The sequence below is a fragment of the Alligator sinensis genome, unplaced genomic scaffold (genome assembly GCF_000455745.1).
Source record: "Alligator sinensis unplaced genomic scaffold, ASM45574v1 scaffold933_1, whole genome shotgun sequence".
In the NCBI taxonomy this organism is placed as follows: domain Eukaryota; kingdom Metazoa; phylum Chordata; order Crocodylia; family Alligatoridae; genus Alligator; species Alligator sinensis.
The window spans coordinates 207,232-213,744 of NW_005842542.1; positions in this window are offsets into that span (position 1 = coordinate 207,232).

A 6,513-nucleotide genomic window follows, 5' to 3' on the forward strand; every position below is an offset into this window, starting at 1 on the left:
GGTGGCGGGGGGCACCACCCCCCCCGCTAGCCCCCCCCCCAGGAGGCCCCAGGCAGGTCAGGGGCTGCTCAGCCCGGCAGCAGCTCACGTGGGTAGGCTGCGCTGAGGGGGGGGGAAAAAAAAAAGAGTGGCAAGGGGCCTTTTTTTTTTTTTGGTCCCCTCCACAGAGCCTGCCCACCTCTGCCATGGCTGGGAGTGAACGAACTGCCAGCAGGCTCCAAGCTGTCGGGAGGCCCAGACCTTCCCTCCATGGTGGTGGCACCCCCCAGGGCCACCCAGATGGATGGCTAGTGGCCAGGTGCTGCCCCAGCTTGCAGGCAGCACCCAGCCTGATCCAACTGTTCCCCAAGCCCGAGCTGGGGCAGCACCTGCCCATTAGCAACCTGCTTGGGTGGCCCCAGGGGGCGCCACCATGGCAGAAGGAAGGACTGTGACCCTCCACTGTTCAGGGGCCACTCAGCCCACCAGCAGCTCGCCCCTCATCTGCGGGAGACGTGGGCAGGCTCCATGGGGGGGGGTGGGGGGGGATTGGGCCCCTCACTGTGTCTGCCTTCAGCCTGCCTTTCCAGTGGTGCGGGGGCGAGCTGTCAAAGGCTGCAATGTTACAGATAGCTACATTGCAAACTAAACTACCTACAGATGTGGTTTAGTTTGAAATGTAGCAAACTCCTTTAAATCATTAAAAAACCCTGCAAGTGTACAGTGTGATGCAATTAAACCGCAAAAGTGGCCAATTTTTGTCACATATACAAGCACCCATAGGGGTTAAATCTTCTTCTGTGTAACAGGCACTGGAAAAAAAAAACCCAGGTGGTCAGTTACTAGTACCCCAAACTTGATGTAGAGGAAAGACCTACAGAGGTAAAAAGATTGTTTAGTCTTCAATGTGCATCTATTCTGTAGTCACAGAAGCAGCCCGTGCCACTGAAAAGCAAAATAAATTAGCCTATGCTGAGTTTTGCGCTGCTTGACTAATTTGCTTCTAGTATCTGTGCTAGCTTGCTCAAATAGTGCTTTGGCATTTATATACTACTGCTTTCTCCAGTGTTGACTTGCTAGTGGATGGTCCATATCAAATTGATTTGTATTACTTCAGCACTGAAGCCCCCACCTTTTGCTTAAAAAAAAGGTGCTGGATGCACAACTTTTAATTTCGAAATCAATGAGAGAGAAATTCAGCCACACTTTAGCTATTAGAGCAAATTAAAAATGTGTGGCAAATGCACTGTGCTGCTTTGAAAATATCCATTACAACAAGTTAAAAGGAATGGTAGAAATACTGTATACAGAATAATGAATGATGTAAAGTAGATCACCCTTTTCTGTTTATTCCCTCATATGGCACAACAGTGAGGGTATACAACTCTAAGGCACTTTATGGATAAAAGTTGCTTACAATAATTAAGTACCGTAATTAACCTGGGTATGACCATAAACCGCATCCAACTGGAAAGTCTGGTGGCAACATAGTGGGGCTACTCATGGTAGAGTAGCTCCTATAACATACCCCACGTTGCAACCTCCAAAGTAAAATGAGTATAGGGCACCTAAAATACTCTAGTCCTCACTGCCTGGTGGGTACTCCTTGGTTGGAGAAAGGCTAAGGGACATCAACCTGGCAGGAATGTGCCCTTGCTGAGGTATTAGGCAGTCAGCAGGTGTGCTTATCTCTTTCACTCTGGCAGAAGCTACAATCACTGAAGCACGGAATGTCTGGACTTGGTCTGGCCTTTGGATTTTGTCTCAACGGTCTAAAGAAGGAGCAGGGAGACAGTAAATCTTGGGCAGCCATACTCCTCCATACTCTTGCCTAGGGGTATGCGTCAGAGGTCTTCATGTGGTGGCCATAGACCTCTTACATATACACCATCATCCAGAGGATCAATGGTTGCCTACAATTAACTTTTGGAACCTTTTGCCACTAAGGCACAATATTTTCATGTTCTTTTCATAAGGAAGCCTTTCCTTGACTCTGATAACAAGGTAGCTGTGGGCATGGGTGGATCTAGGATTTTGAAAAGGGGGGTGTAGATGGTGTATTATATGGGATGATGTACCACAACAAATTTTTCTCCAGGTAAAAAGAAATTAGAAGCTTTATTAATATGCTAGGGGCCTACGACCATATTATTCAGTTGCAGATTGAAGCAGAAGTAAAGTAACTTTATTGGAAAGAGTTAAAAACAGTCTGCAGGGTTATGAAATAGAAGCTATATTACGAGCAGCTAACAGACAGAAAGGCTACCTTGATTAGTGAAGCATCAAAACTATTAAAAAAGGAGAGAGGGTCATTAACACCTGTGGAATGAAGAGCGTAGAAGGAATCAGTTAGACATTAAATAAGTCACGAATTCTATTGTTACACTCAATGCTGCCTGAATAGAAATGCTGCTGCCACTTCTAGGCAGTTGGTTTTAAACTTTCGGTGGAGCAGAGATTAAGAGGGGTGCAATTGCACCAGTGCAACCCCACCTCTATCCATTCCTGGTTGTTTCTCTCCAGTGTATTCTTTGGGGTAAATTAATTCCAGAAAAGGTGATTTTTTAAACCTCATCTACACTGAAAAGTTTCAGGGTTTGTTTTTTTTTTTTTTAATCTAACTTAAATTTAAGGAAGAAATCAGAAGCCAGGTATGTACAAAGTGCAATAAAGAATTGTTGTCTAATAAAGAAGTCCCAAAATTAACCTGTAATGCTGTTTTCTGATAAATTATCCTTTTAGTCACGTGACAGCTCTTCTAAATGGGCAGTTGATTTTTTCTGTTAGTAAGCAACAGTAGAATAGAGTAGCTAAATATATAAATACAGTATTGTAATTAGAATGCATAACATGACTAAAATATTTTTTTTTCCAAAGACCACTTCTACTCAAGTGCTAATAACAAGAAAAACTACATAATGCAGTAGAACTATCATTTTATTTTTTTTAAATATTTTGTATTTATTCAATTACCATTGTAATGTATAAAAGGATTATTAGTTTTACAATAGAAATAGTGGTATGATAGCATTTTAAAAATTGTTCTTTTTTTAACTCCGAGTAGTTATGCATAATAATAGCAGCAGATCACCACTTTTTCATTATTACTGGAAAGAAATTGATCTCTCCTAACTCTTCAGCTTCCAGATTCTCAAACTCCATTTTCATTAGACTGTCCAAAACCTTGTTCTATTGACAGATGTACAGCTTTGAACTCAAAAATCTGAAGACTACTTATGGTACTATTATATTCAAACTTCAAAGAAAGCTGCATTTTTCTACAGAAAATGCAAGAGGTTTTCCTTCAAATATAGTGACGACAGGCCTGCAGCTCAAGTACAGTTTCTCAGATGGTTATCTTTTAGTTCAAAAGTTGCATTTATAAACACAATCTATAGTATCAGTTCAATGTTTTAGTCTGGACTTTTCATTCAGGACTTTTATTATCTGGCAACGCTATACCTTCTATATCTGTTTGCTAAAGGCTTATAATTTGCCCCAAAGCCTGTGTATGCCTCTATTATTAAAATAGTAGCCAACTGCCCGTCAAGAAGCAGTGGGCCCAGGCTGACCCGGCGGTGGCAGGGGGATGGGAGGAGCAGGCTCGAGGCTGACGCGGGGGAGGGGCTGCGGGGGAGCTGTGCTCGCTCCTCCTCCCCCGCCCCCACATCAGGCCCAGGCCAACTCCTCCCTTCCCACACCGCCCACTCTTCCCCGTGTCAGGCCTGCTCCTCCCCCCATCACCATCGCATCGGCCTTGCAGGCGGCGACAACAGAAAGGGGCAGGGTTGGGCTGAGGCCAGCACTGGTGACCTTGGTCCCCCACAGTGTCCCTACCTCGCTTCCTCCCCACACCACTGCTGCCGTCACCTGCAAGGAGCAATGGGAGGGGCGTGAGACCAGCTCTGGTGGCCTTGCCCCTCCGCTCCATCATTGCTACCTGCAGGGGGGAGTGGAGGGCCAAGGCCAGCTATGTCCCCCGCCTCGTGTCCCACCATCATGGCGGTGTGCTGCCACTTATCCGAACGCTTCTTCGCATTCTGATTGGCTGTTTGTCAGTCAATCAGAGTGCGAATAAAGCATTATAGACAGACAGATTAAGGCTTTTATAATATTAGAATGCTGTATTACCAAGCTTTAGTTGGAGTTTTAGAAATGCAAGGAATGCAGGAGCAGTTTCTAAAACCCTTGGTAAACAAGCACCAGCTGTTTAAGGTGCAGCTGAAACTATTGGCTATGATCTACGTACAAAAGAATATTCAAAGATAATTACAACCCAGAAATCCATGGGTTATGACAGGGTTTCAGACAGTTGTTAATAACTAGGTTTAAGGTTTCTAGGATTAGCAGCAGTAACCTGTTCATAAGAAACCCTCAATTAGTAAACCTTGATCCTGCCTGAGTTCAAATGTGGCTAGTTTAATCAGAGTCCAGTGAAAAAGACATTCTGGTTTTATGACAACCATAAAAGATGAAATCCTCATTCTCTCCCAAAGATGGTGGGCTGAACTACTACTGACCAGAGGCAGCCTTAGAGATGGGTGGGGTGGGCAACTGCCCAGGGTGCTCTGGTCTGAGGAGCATCTCACACACATGGCCTGCCCTGCCTTGCTGTTTGTGCAGGGTGGGAGCTGTCAGGGGACTTGTGTGACAACTAATCCCCAGGGGTTGGGCAGCAGGGCCTGCCACTCCTGGCCATATCTGGAGCTGATTAGAACTAGGCAGCTGGGACAATGGGTTAAGAAGTCCCCAGGCAGCATCAGGCACTACCAGTCAGCGTGACACGCCAGGAGGAGGGTGCCAGGGGCCAGGCCAAAGCCAAGGCAGCAGTGTGCAGCAAGAAGGCAACGCAGCTAGGCAGCCTCAGGTTGTGCACTAGGGTCTTCGCCATCATCAACCTGCTGGGGCTGGAGGCTCCCTCTAAGCTGCAGCTCCCTCTCCCTGCCAGCCACCACCACCACCACCACTGTTGAGGGTGAGGGTATAGCAATGCCCTACCACTGGGGCTGGGCTTCCTGTATAGGCAGCCCTGCCTGCTGCCAACCTGCCTGCCTTTCCTGCCATCAAGTCTCTACTACCCCCTGACCCTTCTGCCTGGCACCGGCCCAGCATCTTGGGTGAGCAGACATGCTGCCCTGTAACAGCCCAAGGGGTCCCCTGCCACCTGCAGATGCTGGGGCACGCATGCACACTACCCACCCCCTGCCACACACCCAACATACATAGTGCTGGTGACTTGGGGTGGGGGGAGGTGCCACGGATGAGTGGGGGGTGGGGAGCCAAAATACAAGTTCACTCAGGGCACCATTTTCCCTAAGGCTGGCTCTGCTACTGACTCCTGTAAGTTTTCTCTTGAGCCTCACAATATTTGTTTTTCTTAATGCCACATTTCCTGAAGGGCTTTGTTGGAGGAAAAGTTCGGTTTTCATTCAATGAAAAGATGGTAAACCTGAAGTGTACCCCCTAATAGCTCTAATCTAGCAAAGAAAAAAAACCTCAACAATTATTTATATAAATTTCATCAGTCTTTGGGGATTTGACTCAGGATTTTTGAATGATTAGAAATGGTAGTAGTGTATCTTTTAGCTTATTGTTGGGTTGTGTTTAACTGGTCTAGTTGTGAGACATTGAGGTGTCCAGTTGTTTCAATGATGTGTGTTTAGACAAATAAGGGTTTTAGAAATTCACCGTGGTAACATAGTAATGTGATCTCAACATCATTTGATAGCACACAGTATAAGATGAAAAGTCTGATGTAAATGGCAAGTTTCCAGAGAAGTTCAGACAAATGCTATTCTATTATAACAAAACTAATACTAATTCTGCTCATGGTGTTAAAGGTTTTGAAAATAAAGTGAAGAAAAAGATATTGTGACGGGAAAAAAAAAAAAACCACAATAAAGTTTTCTAGTTGCTGTTGGATTAGCAGTCTAAGGATTTTCTGACAGCCTGTGATCTTTTCACAGCTACTGACTATCAAGCAACCACAGATTACTTTGATTTAAGGTCCACTGCAATAAATAGGGGGAAAAAAATCTCAACAATCTCCTAGTTATTGCAGGTTTAACATAAATGTAGTTTGGAAACAGGCCATTGATGGAAAATAGCAATGAAATGCTAGGTTTGGGAAGTTTTGGATGGGTAAAAAGAAACAAACAGTAATAATTCAGATTTTACTTTCAATATGTAATTAGATGCATTACATTTTAATCAATCAGAGGCAAGAAACAAAGAAATGTTTCTACAGTATCCATATATAACAATCTTCCTTACACAGTGTGACGGCGACGGGCCGCCGTCATGGGTACAGGCGGAGGATAGGCAGGACAAGGGGGCAACAACACCCCCTCAAGAAAGCCACGGGCCGGGCTGCTCACCCCTGGGAGGGACGGCGGCATTGGAACTGGGACGACAGCAGCAGACAGGGCCGCCATTATGGCCGTGCGAGCCGGCACTACACCGGCTGTTTAAACAGCTGTTCACAAACAGGGGAGCAGCTGAGCTAATCGACGCAGCCCCCCGAGGGTGGGGGCG